The sequence below is a fragment of the Herpailurus yagouaroundi genome, unplaced genomic scaffold, assembly GCF_014898765.1.
Source record: "Herpailurus yagouaroundi ecotype Mexico unplaced genomic scaffold, PumYag 141, whole genome shotgun sequence".
Lineage (NCBI taxonomy): Eukaryota > Metazoa > Chordata > Mammalia > Carnivora > Felidae > Herpailurus > Herpailurus yagouaroundi.
In genome coordinates, this window is record NW_024412396.1 from 48,217,703 (window position 1) to 48,232,975 (window position 15,273).

Here is a 15,273-nt window from a genome sequence, read left to right on the forward strand (position 1 = left end):
CATGACCCGAGCCAAAGTCGGACACTTAACCAACGGAACCACCCAGGCGCCCCCGTCACACACGATTTCTGCTTGGTGCCCTTACCGTCTCCTTCTCTGCTCACACCTGCTTTCAGGAAGCTATCAAATTGGCTGTATCTTACTGTTTCCTCCTTCTACCTTCCTGCCACTCCCTCTTGCTCAATTCTGGTTTCCTCAGTTTCCACAGGCTGCCACCTACCAGGATTTTCCCACTGAGAAGGGACTAAGAGGTGTCGGTCACACTTCTGCCGTGGGTGTCTCCTGATTGTTCTTCACTCCTTCCTTGGCAGCTCGTGCATGGGCCACAGCTGGCCACCTGACCCAGATCAATACCTAGAGCCCCAGGCTCCCGTTAATTAGGGAGAAGGGATCTGGCTGGCTGTGACCTTCATTCATTCATTCACTCACTCATTTATGCTATTTATTTATTTATTTATTTGCTGTGATGGCTTTATTGAGATACAGTTCATACCAATACAATCCATCTTTTTAAACTTCGCAAATCACTGATTTTAGTATATTCACAGAATTGTGCAACCGTCACCAATTCTGGAACATTTCATTATCCCCCCAAAGAAACCTCACACCCCTCGGCCATCCTTCCTCATCCCCCTCCCCCCAGGACTTGTCAACCATCAATCTACTTGCTAGCTTGCATGGATTTGCCTGTTCTAGATATGTCATATAAATGGAATCATATAATACATGGCCTTTTGTGTCTGGCTTCCCTCACTTAGCGCAATGCTCCGAAGGTTCATCCGTGTAACGGTAACACGTATCCGTAGTTCATTCCTTTTTAGGGCTGAATACTATTTCATCTTATGGACATACCACATTCTATTTATCTACTCATCGGTTGGTGGACGTTTTGGTTGTTTCCACTTTTTGGCTCTTTGGGTAATGCTGCTATGAACATTCATGTTTTTGTGTAAATATACATATTCAAGTATCTTGGGTATATACATACCTAAGAGTGCAAAGAAACTTTCTTTGCAACTTTTGGAGGAACTGCCTGCCATTTTCAAAGAGGCTGTACCATTTTATAGCCCCACTGGCCATGTATGAGGATCCAGTTTCTCCGTATGTTTGTCAACACTTGGAATTATCTGTGTTGTTGTTTTTTTTATCTTAACCTTCCAGCGCATGTGATGTGGTATCTCATTGTGGTTTTGATTTGCATTTCCCTGCTAGACGATGATGTTGACTATCTTTTCATGTGCTTATTGACCATTTGTAGGTCTGTTCAATTCCTTCGCCCCATTGAAAACTTGAGTTATTTGTCTTTTTATTGTTGAGTTGTAAGAATTTTTATATATTCTGGTGATAAGCCCTTTATCAGATATAAGATTTGCAAATATTTTCTTCCAGTCTCTGGATGGTCTTTTCACTTTCTTAATAGTGTTCTTTGAAGCGCAAAATCTTAATTTTGATGAAGCCCAATTTATCTATTTTTTTTCTTTTGTTGTTTGTGTTTTTGACGTGATAGCTAAGACACTATTGTCTAATCCAAGGTCATGAAAATTTGCTCCTGTTTTCTTCTAAGAGCTTTATAGTTTTTAGCTGTTACATTTAGATTCATGATCCCCTCTCTTATTTTTGGTTTATGATCTTCTGAGGACAAATGCTTTTCACAGCAATTTGGTAATATTCTCTGCATCATCTGCTGCCTTTACACTGGGATGAGACACTTCCTTAATGAAGTTGTTCATAGTTGGTTGTTCTGGGAAACAGACTTTTGTACCTTAAACAAATTTTGGCTTCCATCGTGTCAAAAACAAACACATATGTAATGAAATCTGCTTTTCAGAATCCAATCAGGCTGATATTCCAGGCATTTATTTGGAGGTGGTTTGAAACTTGGTAGTTTAAACCAGGACAGATCGTCTCCTGTGACCTCAATCCTGAGGAAGAAGGAATACAACTACAAAACTCAACAGCGGGGGACCTTGATGCTTGGCAAGCTGTCACCTCACCACAAGCCAGACCACCCAGGTCCCTTTCTGCATCTGTGACTTATTGTTCCTGTGGTTTTGATTATTCAATTCAGCCATTGTCTGGACCAGTGTCTGCAAAGATGTTTGGGCTTGGAAATCTTTCTTTATGCCTCTGAGCAAATGATACCACATTTTCTCTGAGCCCTTCATTCCGTGGTCTTTGAAAGTTGATGACAAAATAGTCTTAGCTTCCTTGGACATTGGTTTTGTACGGTTGTTGGTCCTCTCCAAATGGTATGTTCTTTCTCCTACTTGTCAGCCAATCCTTCAACTTTCTATTTATGTAAGTCCCTTCCAAACCAAGAAATAAATTCATTAAAAAAAAAAAACAACTCAATTTTTCATCTGGCTAAGTTTCCTAGGATTTAGATTTAGCACAACTAGAAGAACAGTGCCAGAAAATTTAAATCTGATATATCTTTACATATGAAGCCATTACTTTATCCTTTTTTTGAACCACACCCGCCCCCCAAACAATGGAATGAGCAAGGGCTACATTTATAACTTTCTACAATGAGGTCATCACCTTCCCTGTGGGTAAGCAGCTAGAATCTGGCCATCCAAAATCTTCACTTTCTAGTAAGCCAGTCCACACAATATGCAGATAGATAACTCAGTCACTCTTCCAAGAGAGATTCTGAAGCTGATCTGTGATTATCTTTTGTCATCCAATACATGGAAATAACATCCACTGTCCAGGAAGCCACTGTGTAGGGAAACCTACAAAGGACCACAGAGCACATAAGCTCTTGGCTGTCAAAACTCCATGCCATTTAGAGGTGTGAATCCAAGGATGGACTTGGCTTCCTCTGCTGCTGATTTGCTCCTCGAAATGCTAGGCTCTTGCGGTCAGGACAACTCCAGATCTGAAGCCCAAACAGTGGCATGGGGTCTTGGCCCATCTCACTCAATGTCAGGAAATAACTGGATTAATAACACACATGTAGAATTCATTTAAAATTGAGAGCTTAAGGGGCGCCTGGGTTGCTTAGTCGGTTAAGTGTCCGACTTCAGCTCAGGTCATGATCTCGCGGTCCGTGAGTTCGAGCCCCACATCAGGCTCTGGGCTGATGGCCCAGAGCCTGGAGCCTGCTTCCGATTCTGTGTCTCCCTCTCTCTCTGCCCCTCCCCTGTTCATGCTCTGTCTCTCTGTGTCTCAAAAATAAACAAATGTAAAAAAAAAAATTAAAAAAAATAAATAAAAATAAAATTGAGAGCTTAAGAGATGGCTATGAGATTTTGGTGGTCTAGTTGAAAAGAAGCAACTATAAAATGGTATGATGGCCCTGTTGGTAAACTGTTTATATGTTTTTAAGTCTGGAAAAGGGATATATTAAAGTGTTTTCTCCTGGGGCACCTGGGTGGTTCAGTCAGTTAAATGTCCAACTTCGGCTCAGGTCATGATCTCGTGGTTTGTGGGTTCAAGCCCTGCATCTGGCCCTGTGCTCACAGCTCAGCACATCTTACCCAGAATTCAAATGCATGTTCTGAATTTTAAAATTTTGTAAACATTTTTATTTATTTATTTTGAGAGACAGAGAGACAGAGAGAGAGAGTGTGTATGCATGAGATGGGGAGAGGAAGAGAGAGGGAGAGAGAATCCCAAGCAGGATCCACACTGCCAGCAGAGAGCCCTACATGGGGCTCAATCTCTGGAACTGTGAAATCATGACCTGAGTGGAAACCAGAGTCTGGTGCTTAACAAACTGAGCCACCTAGGTGCCCCTGTTCTGAATTTTTTTTTAAGCAATCTTTTTTTTGTTAATGTGTATTTATTAGAGAGAGAGAAAGAGCACACATGAGTACAAGCTGGGAAATGGCAGAGAGAGAGAGAGAGAGAGAGAGAAAGAGAGAGAGAGAGAGAGAGAGAGAGAGAGAATCCCAAGCAGGTGTCGAGCTGTGAGTGCAGAACCCAGCTACAGACTGGAACCCATGAACCTTGAAACCATGACCTAAGCTCATGACCTGAATGGAAATCTAGAATCTGACACTTAACTGACTGAGCCACCCAGGCTCCCTTCAATTTTTAAAATATGTAGCCAAGAATACGTATTTGAACCTGCTTCTCTGCAGGAAAACTTAAAAATAATCACCCCTTAATGGTGGAGAAGCAAGGCCAAACTTCCGCTGCTGGAGAAGGCTGGCTCAGCCCTAAATTCCAGGTCTCAGGACTGCCGACTCATGGTGCTTCTGCCCCCTGCTGGATAAATCAAGAAAGTGCAGGCTCTAGCTCAGGGACTTTCTCTGGGGAGACCGGAGAGACGAGAGTTTATGAACCTGGTGACACTCAGAAAAACTGGCCTTATTGCTCAAAACTATTCTGGAAGCTCTTGCCAAGGGACACTAATCATGTAGCAATCCTTTCATGCTCCCTATCCCTTTTAAAAACACAAATATTGGGGCGCCTGGGTGGCGCAGTCGGTTAAGCGTCTGACTTCAGCCAGGTCACGATCTCGCGGTGTGGGTTCGAGCCCCGCGTCGGGCTCTGGGCTGATGGCTCAGAGCCTGGAGCCTGTTTCCGATTCTGTGTCTCCCTCTCTCTCTGCCCCTCCCCCGTTCATGCTCTGTCTCTCTCTGTCCCAAAAATAAATAAAAAACGTTGAAAAAAAAATTTAAAATAAATAAATAAATAAATAAATAAAATAAAAACACATATATTTATTTTTTAAATGTCCCAGGACTTTATTTTAGGTATTTACATATGTATAGGATGCAGATAAAAACGTAGATGTTTTTGTGCCACACCCTCATTTTATAGTATAAATTGCATTGTATTTCACTTGTAAATTAATGCAATAATTTTATTCTCTGACTTGCTTTTTTCACCTATCAATACACCTTGACCCAGGGTCAGTGCCTGGGTGAGACAAGTGAGACCTGCATGACTTTGAGAATGGCCTTCTTGCATGTTGTGGCTTTTGTCATTACATACAGGTCAGCTTTGTTCTTTCTGAGCTCTGAATAGCATTCTATGCTATGAGTAGGTCATGATTAACCATTTCCCTCTCAATGAACCTTTAGGGCATTTCCAATTTTTAACTATCACTAAAATGCTGTGTTGAAGTCCTTAGAGATGCCTCCTTGGGCATATAGCCAAAGTTATAATTTCATACTTTTGGTTTGTGTCTTTTCTTACCTGTTTAAAAGGCCTTTCCTACTCTAAGGTTATAGTAGTGTCTTACTATGTTTCTTCCTCCTCCTCCTCCTCCTGCTCCTCTTCCTCCCTTTTCTTCTCCTTTTCTCCTTCCTTCCTTCCTTCCTTCCTTCCTTCCTTCCTTCCTCCTCTTCCTCCTTCTCCTCCTTCTCTCATTTTGGACCTCAGGTGCAGAGTTGAGTTGATCACATTCCTTGGCTCCTCTATATGAACTCCACACAGTCATCATTGGTCCATGTAAGACCCTTTTTTTAAATTCCTTTTTCCTGCTCCCATTCCCCCTGCCCTCCATAGATAATCACTCTGATGTATTATATAGGTATAATAGCATTTGTATGCATCCTTATAAAATATGTAGTATATATATGTTCTTATATATATGCTTATATATATTCATATATATAGTATATATTCTTATATATATGCTTATATATATTCATATATAGTATATATATTCTTATGTATATGCTATATATATTCATATATATAGTATATATATATTCTTATATATATACATTCTTATAAAATATGTAGTATATGTATATATATGGAATATTAATGTAAATTATGTAGCGCCATAGACCTTAATCTATTTCTTACTATTTTCATTCAACACTCTTTTGTAAGCTATCCACATGACCGTGGTACATGCAGTTTCTCGCTGACTGCTTCTTTTATCCCTTCTCCCAGTGGTGAGCCCCTGGAGCCTGCAACTCCCATAACCACAAACAGCCCTCCCATGAACAACCGCATGTACATGTACCGTCAGTCCCATGCGAGAGGCTCTTTAGCGTGTGTTTCCAGATTGCTTACGTTTTCTTCTAGTACTCTATAGTTTGTTTTTTTCTATTCGTATGCCCGTCCACATTTGATGAGTCTATCTCAGCACATTGAGCTTTTGCTATGATCTTGATTCTGTTCATTCTTGAAATTTTCTTAATTCCCAATATCCATTTTGACCATGTTTTTTCAACACCGTTTGAGCTAAAGTTTGGGCAGGGGTTGGACTTTTGTTTTGTTTTGTGGGAATCTCAGCTCCCAGATTTATGTTAGATGGTAACAACTTAGTTTGGGTTCCTCCTAAAGCAGAACTGAGGCAAGGACTTTGGTGACCATCATTTATTTGTGAGGATATCCCAAGAAGGCAGTGAGGAAGAAGGGAGAGTGACTCAGGGAAGCCAATGAAAGATGCATTATTGAGCTGCTTCTCACTGCGGACAACTAACTGGCTCGATCTCCCTGGAGACCCTTTGAAAAACCACACAAGAACCTAGAAACGCCCCCTCTGAAGTATGGGAGGTTGGGACACTTAGCCTCCCACCTTCTTCCTCCATTGGTTGAGAGTTGCCCCTGGGTGGCACCCCCACCCCCACATCCATGCACACTTTCCTGCTCCAGCCGCCTGCAAGTCGAGGGAGCAAGCTTCCAAGCTAGGAGAATTCTTGAGGCAGAAAAGCTGCGTGACTCCTTGGTGCCTCAGATGGAAGCCGTCAGCGTGCACAGGAGCTGTTGACTCCTGGCTGCCCTGTGAGTATGCACATCTTTGTCTGCCAGCTGCCGCCTGACCCACTTTTTTTTCCTGTACCTTGCTATTCATGTACTGACTACATCTGACCTCTCCGTCCTGGCCCAACGAGACCTGCTCAAACCTCTCCCTAGGCTGGATCTATTACAGAGTCCCCTGGGCTGCCCTGGCCCCAGCCTCCACTCTGCTCATCCCTCTGGCTGGCCTTCAGCAGCTCACCTCTGGAAACTGGGCCTTTTCCTCCTGCGCAGTGCATGTGCCCCTGTCATATCTCTCTCTGCCTTTGGTGTTACTTTCTTCCCCTCTTCTCTCGAATTTAAGCATTAAGCCTGCCGGGATCCCCCACAGCATCAGTGAACGCTGCTCAGATCGTCTGTTTGCCTGTCCTCAGAGAAAGTGCCCACACTCAGCTTCAAGTAATAAAAATAAGCAGGATGATACCGAATACCGTTTGAGCACTTACCCGTGGCAAGCACTGTGTGAAATGCAGCTCAGCCATTTCCTTATGTTTTCTTCACAACAACCTCATGAAATACGTGCTGTCAGCATGTCAATTTCACAGAGGAAACCAGCTTGGAAAAGATGACTGTCTATTTAGCTGATGGAACCAGGCCTCAAGCATGTGTGGGCGTCTGGTCTTAAGGATTTCCTTTTGACCACTCCAGTTATCTTAGCCATTAGCTGCCGACTGACCCTTGGAGAAGGCTTCATCTCCTGTGCCTGGTTTCTGGCCTGTCAAATACAACAGCCTTTATGGTATCCTTTTTCTTTTTTTTTTTTTTTTCCATAAATATGTTTGAAAGTATGAAATAAAACGTTTTCAAAACAACTAAATATAATAGCTTGGCTATTTTTTTCTCTTGCTTGTTTTGTTGTGGTTTTGGTTTTCTGGGGTTTAGTTTTCTTGGTTCATGGTCTTACTGTTATGTGATACTTTTTACTCAAGGCCAACCCCGATGAATTTCTCCCCCCCCCCCCCCCCAGTACCAAATAACTGAGATTCTACAATTAGAAATTAATTCATCTGATGTCCGTTCACGATTACATGGGAGAGGGTACATAGTACTTCTCAGCCATTCCCACCTTAGCATGAGTGAACTTACGGTCTTTTCTGAGAGCTGGTTTGAAAGAGGAGACAGGGAGAAAACATGAACACACTAAGCCTGGATTAAAAGGAAGCCACACTCTAGGTCATCACCCTAGAAAAGCTCTTGAACACCTGCACCAGGATTTACGTGCAAGAATGTTCTTGGCAGCATTGTTTATAATAGACTCAAACTGGAAACCACCCTATGCATCAAGAATAGAATAGAAAAATGCATGATAGGGTATTCATACAATGGAATACAACACAGCAATGAAAATGAGTGACCTGCAGCTATAGCCAGTGACTTGTTTGAATCTCACAAACATCAATGTTGAAGGAAATAGCGTTGACACAGAAGAATGTATTTTTAAAGTTTTTTTTAAAGTTTATTTATTTATTTTGAGAGAGCAAGCGGGGGAGGGGCAGAGAGCGAGGGAGTGAGTGAGAACCCCAAGCGGGCTCCTGTGCCGACAGCAGAGGGCCCAGTGTGGGGCTAGAACCCACGAACTGTGAGATCATGACCCGAGTCGAAACCAAGAGTCAGACGCGTAACCGACTGAGCCTCCTAGGCACCCCCAGAAGAATGTATTCAATAAGAATCCGTACACGTAAAGTTCAAATGGGGGTAAAAGTACAAAGAATACAAAGAAAATATTATGAATGACAGGATAATAGTAGTTAATTCTAATAAGGAGGGAGAGAGTTGTGATTATTCAGGGACCCGCAGGGAGTTTCTTTGATGCTGATACTACTCTGCTTCTTGATCTGGGTGTTGATTACACAGAGGCTTGCTTTGCAATTTTTTGTTAAACTGTACAAATACGTCTTATGCATTTTTTTAACGTTTATTTATTCTTGAGACAGAGAGAGACAGAGCATGAACGGGGGAGGGGCAGAGAGAGAGGGAGACACAGACTCAGAAGCAGGCTCCAGGCTCTGAGCCATCAGCCCAGAGCCCAACGCGGGGCTCGAACTCATGGACCGTGAGATCGTGACCTGAGCCGAAGTCGGATGCTCAACCGACTGAGCCACCCAGGCGCCCCACGTCTTATGCATTTTAAGGTATATGTGTTTTATCCCACTCTTTCTTGAAAAACTAAAAGGAAGGGAGGGCAAGGAAGCCAGTCCCCCAAACCAGACCACATTTTTTTTTGCATAGCTGATCCAGACTGGGTCCTAGGAGATCTGGAAGAGAAGTGGTCACGTTTGGGACAGGTAGCAAAAAGCTCTGTGCATAGCATCTGTGGATATTCGGAGTGTCTCTACTAGATACTGCCAGTTTTCCAAAGTGATTGAACCAATTTATTCTCTCACCAGAAGTGTATAATAGAGACTTCCCATTGTTTTACATCTTCACTATCGTTTGATCTTGTCAGATTTTTAAATTTTGCTGCTTTTGTAAGGTGTGTAAAGTTATCTCATAACTGTCTTAAGTGACACGATTCGACTAATTAATGAAGTTGAGCCTCTTTGTACCTATATTTTTTGTCTTTGTGAAATGTCTAAGTCTTGCCCATTTTTTTCCACCGGGTTATTTGTCTTTTTCTTATTCATTTCCTGGAGTATGTATACCTTCTGGATATTAGGGCTTTGCTAGTTGGAAAATATCTTTTCCCCTTCCATGGCTTGCCACCCATATTTTCTAGGTGGGAGGCACAGAGGCAGCAATGGTTTGCCTACTGCTTGGATGCCTCAGGGAATTTGCTCAGCCTTCATAGGCAGTGGCTGCCCTTTCTGACCTGCCTTGGAGTTCCTGGCCCCACAACCGCTGGCCCTTCTCTCCTCTCCAGAGGCAAGCTGTCCAGGAAGCAAATGAGCCCAGTGAGAATGATGATGTTAGCCCTGTGCAAATAGAGCCTGTTTTGTGTTTTTTCATCTCCTACTCTCTTGCCATTAGCAGAGAAAATGGAGTTTTGGCACTCTCTCAACCACATAAGCTTCTACTTTATACATCTGTGCTGAAAAGAACAAAATGGGAAAGGACACAGAGGTTGGCCAATTTCTAAAACCCTTTGTACCAGCCTGGATTTTACTGTCTGGACAACAGTAAATGCTACTTGAGAACTTTGAGCCAGACGGTGCCAGGGCAGACAGAGAGGTTCACATCTTGCCAGGGGACAATGGGTCACATTACCTGCATCAGCATTTGAAGCCAACATAAACCATGTTGCTAATGGGTGTGGAGGTCATTAGCAACCCTCCCTGCAATACCTATTTGAACTTGAGACTAGCTTCCAGGGGAAGGGAGAGGTTAATTGCGTTGTAGATACACTATTATTCTATGCTAGTTCTTGCTGAGAGGAGGCCTGACTCTCTATTGAGGAGGGTGTGGTGGATCCTGAATTATGGTCAGTTTAGACACTTCATTTTCACATGTGCCCTGGACAAAAATTTTTGAAGTGTAGTCAGTCTGCCTTCCCCACCCCCAACCCTACCCCTTCACTCATCCCAACCTCTTGAGGACAGTCTTGGTTTGCGTGACACAGCTGATGGGCCAGCGGGAGACGGTGGGAGAGAAGCCACGGCAGCCTGGAGCCTTTGGAAAACTGAAGATTTAAGCAACTGCTTTAAGGGTGGAGATATTTACTAAAGGCTTTGTTACTTTCAAAGCTCTGGACTCAGACTTAATGTTTCTTTTGACCAGGATGCAGAGCTAAGGTAGGCTTTAAGGAAGGAAATGGGGGCTCAAATGTATCTGGGTCACACTCACATGCTTCTCTTTATCTGCACCGGCAGCATCCTATGCACAAACAACACGTATTCTACTGGTACAGCTGTACAGGATATAAAATTATTGAAAACCTGGGACCCCAGGGACCCCCTGGACTTCCTCACAGGCACTATCGACAGCTGCTCTGGTGGGAGCCCACGCTGAAGCACTGATTAGACATTGGAAGTATCTCCCCTGGAGCCTCAGAGATGTGGTTGTTGAAAACTTGGGGCACACCTTTACAATGAACCTCATCGGGTTCAGTCCATTCTTCCATCCAATGAGGTCTGTTTTCAGGTTGGGTTTTCTCAGAAACCAATCGGAGATGATTTGAGTACAAGTTATTTATTTGGGAAGCATCCTAGGGAGCACCAGTGGAGCTGGAGGAATTGTGGGCCCAGCTGCTGTTCCTCACCAGCAAGGTGGCCCAAGAGGTCAGCGACGGCAGCACCCAGAGCCCTAAACGTCCTCCAGAGCCTCATGGCTGCCGCTTCACTTCTGCCTTCCAAATCTCACGCGATCTTTCTCTTGTGGCCAAGCCCAATGTGTACAATACCAGGGAGGGAATTCTGGAAAATGTAGCTCCAACAACACGGTAAAAACCCTCCACAATTCTCCCAATGAATGTGCAGAGAATACGATTCTCAGTCTACAGAGTCCGACTCGCAGAACAGCATTTTCTTTGTTTTCCACATCAATTGAGTTTCTGCCTCTGAGCCCCATTCTGACAGACGGGCAGAATATTTACTTCAGTCATTCCTGGTGTTTCCCCTTTGGGATCTGGTGAAGATTTCACAATCCTACTCAGTTCCCAGTAGGAGGTACCCTTCTGTCATTGGGTCATTTGTGACACAGACATTGCATCTTTCTCAAGAGCACCTTCAGGTCCAGTGACACTTTGTTTCCATGCCCCACTTGGGACATGGGATTTGTTTGCAAGGCTGAGGGCCCCAGTGCTTTTCTTTTCTGGAGTTTTATCACATCTCTGGGGCCTTGCCAGGAAGCCAAGAGTGCAGAAGATCTGTTCCCTCAATTTTCTTTAAAAAAATTTTTTTTTCAGCGTTTATTTATTTTTGGGACAGAGAGAGACAGAGCATGAACGGGGGAGGGGCAGAGAGAGAGGGAGACACAGAATCAGAAACAGGCTCCAGGCTCTGAGCCATCAGCCCAGAGCCCGACGCGGGGCTCGAACTCACGGACGGCGAGATCGTGACCTGGCTGAAGTTGGACGCTTAACCGACTGCGCCACCCAGGCGCCCCTTCCCTCAACTTTCTTAAAGACATTCCACTGTAAAACTCTTGAACCTTTTTCTGTTTTCTTTCTTCTACTTCTTTTTTTTTTAAGTTTATTTATTTACTGTGTGTGAGAGAGAGAGAGAGAGAGAGAGAGCGCGCACAAGCAGAGGAGGGGCAGAGACAAAGGAAGAGAGAGAGAATCCCAAGCAGGCTTCATTCATACTGCCAGTGCAGAACCCAATGTGGGACTCAAACCCACAAGCCATGAGATCATGACCTGAGCCAAAGTCAAGAGCTGGATGCTCAACCAACTGAGCCACCCAGGTGCCCTAAGGTTCTTTTTTTTTTAATGTTTATTTATATTTTTTGAGAGAGAGAGAGAGAGAGAGAGAGAGCATGTCAATGGGGAGGGGCAGAGAGAGAGGGAGGGAGAGAATCCGAAGGAGGCTCCTTGTTCAGTGCAAAACCCGATGCAGGGCTTGATCCCATGACCCTGGGATCATGACCTGAGCCAAAACCAAGAGTCAGTTGCTCAACCAATTGAGCCACCCAGGTGCCCCTAAAATTCTTGATAATTTGCTCAGGATACTATAACTTCTAACACACAAAAATGCTTACATCTTTGTTTACATGTTCATCTACCCACTTTTGCTGTGTATCCGTCATTTAGCTGTTTCTCAGGATGATGTTAAGTACTCTGCTGCGTAGCAATCCTTTTCCACTTGAAGTCTGAAAATAGTGGCTTCGTTGAATGTTCTAAGAATAATTTCATACTGTTGCCAAGGATTTGGTTGCACATTGTGTTTTAGATGAGTTGCACTTGACACTCTTTTGATGTTACTTTCACTCCTGATTTTATTATACATACCCCTTCTCCTTGCCCTTCCCTAGGTATGTCCTCCCCCCCCCCCCCCCCCCCGCCACACACACTCCAACACATCTATTCAGTGGCATTGCACTGTCAGAAGATATTCTCGTAATGCTGGTTTAGTGATTTTGTGTTCAGGCTGATGAAATGCTGAAATCAACTAAAGGAGGTACGCTTATCAGTGATATCAGAAAAAATGGGGGATGGCTGTAGTTGGGAATTGATTACTGATGAAAAACTCGAGGTTGCTGCTCGCGTGATACATGTGCTGTTCACGTGGGCACTGGTGAGCATCTATGGGCTCTGATTATGTTTCCCTTGTGAATAATTATGTTCACCTCTCTAAAGAGAAAGACCCTATGCGATGACTTAAACGCAATCTTCAACTATGTTTACTTCTATATAATCTCTTCATCTTTACATCTTTGGGGAAACCATTTCTTGCTATGATTAATACCCAAGCAGAGTACTCATGGCAGCACCACTGAGTCTGGTTCTGAGGAGAATGCGTGCCGATGTGTGGCCCAGCAGCTGCTACACCATTAGCTCTTACCCACTATTTCCTCAGTGGCCAGCAAGCTAGGAGGAATAGCTGGGGTCAGGTAGTAGGAAGTCATCTCTGGAGTATCAGAAGGTCCGTGAGAGGAGCCTCATAGGATTGGGGGAGCAGGTGGGGGAGAAATGAGAGCTATTTAAAAGAAGTGTTTGAGGGGCGCCTGGGTGGCGCAGTCGGTTAAGCGTCCGACTTCAGCCAGGTCACGATCTTGCGGTCCGTGAGTTCGAGCCCCGCGTCGGGCTCTGGGCTGATGGCTCAGAGCCTGGAGCCTGTTTCCGATTCTCTGTCTCCCTCTCTCTCTGACCCTCCCCCGTTCATGCTCTGTCTCTCCCTGTCCCAAAAATAAATAAACGTTGAAAAAAAAAATTTTAAAGAAGTGTTTGAGGCCCTCTGATGTTGGACTCTCAAAAATTGAATGCGGAAACAGAAAAAGGAAAAAGAATATGCAAACAATAGCACGTAAGCTTATTCATACAGCACATGGCTTTTCTCTGAAGGTCTCTCTTCTAAGCAATAATTCAGCTGAGCTCCTGTTTTAAGATTCTTGTGAAATGACAAGATCACAGTGAGGGTGTTATTACTGCAATAATGTATGCTTCATTTTTCCATTACTGAAGGAGAAAACTCTCTGGGGAGTGAAATTGAACACTCAATTTAACAGTAGCACTGCATACTAATTCATGTTGAAATGTAAAAGCAATCCAGCTAAAAAAAAAAAAAAACAAAAAAAACAGTCCAGATAAAATGAAATGGGCCATGATAATGGTGGAGTCTTTCAATTATATGGGTCTCATGTTATAGAGATCACAAATTCTTTCCTAAATGTTAATTAAGGTTCTCAAAATCTCTGGTAGTAAATATGAAGGTGGTCACTTCCTGGATGAGAAAATGAAGACAAGAGTTTCTGTGACTTGGCCCAGAGATTAAAGAAGAAGTTTCAGGGAGGATACAGATATTGGATTCCTGGTTTCAGCTCCTATCCTCAGTTGCTTACCTAAGGCTTCAGACTCTGACCACAGAGCTTGGAGGTTTGCCTGAGAGACTTCAGACAACTTGAATTTGGAAGAGAGCATCTAGACTTTTTATTAAATCATAAATACATATTACATCTTTTATATATGTCAAAGACTGTGCTAGCCACTGGCATTTGAAAATTGAAGAAGATGCAATCCCTAGGTTCAAGAAGCTCAAGTCTAGTAGTAAGAAAGACAGGTAAATAATTGTTAAATGGGACAACAATATACTTATACAGGATAGAGAGGCAATCAATGCACATTTCTGATGACAGCAAAGCAAGTGTCAAAAACTAGTACCATCATTTCGCTCAATGATTGCAATCACCATTTACCATGTCATTGAAATGCTCTCACCATGATCAACAGTGAGTTTCCTGTGGTTAAATGATCTGTAAGGGAAGAAAATTAATTTTCCATCTATTCTCCTGGTTCTTAGCTGAGATGTCTATAATGAGGAGATTAACAAGAGAAAAACAAACAAGTATATTATCACGTATACCTCATGTACACAAGGGAGATACTCAGGAAAAATGAGTAACTCCCCAAGGTAGTTTAGAATTCAGGATTAAATACCATCTTAATAGGGAAAGGAGAGGAGTGTTATAGGCCTCTAAGGAAGATGAGTGGGTCTTTAGAAGAACAGAGATATGATGGTTTGTGACAAAGTTTGTCTGGGTGTGATGTCAACTTCTAGTCTCCTCTCCTATGGTAAGCATCAATCTTCCCTCCCTGGTTGATGAAACTCCAGGGGAGGGGATCTATGACAAGTGAATTCCTTTCATAGGATCTGTCTTTAGGCATGTAGGGGAGTTCAGAAAAAGTCCCTCTCTGCATTTGCTGTTTTTCAAGTGCCTACAGCTCAGAATAACCAATAAACCAAAGGTGCATGCTTTGGGGTGACATGAACTGAACTCCCATGGTCATATTTGGGGGGTAGCATATTCTGCTCCCCTTCAGATCTGAAAGTTACAGCTCAAGTCTCATGTACTTGGCCTTTCTGCAGCTTTAGACACTGTTGACCTTGTCTTTGTTTCAGAAGCCCTCTCTTCCCTTGACCTTCATGGCATTTTGTTATTTTGGTTTTCCTTCCACCTCTCTGCTTCTTT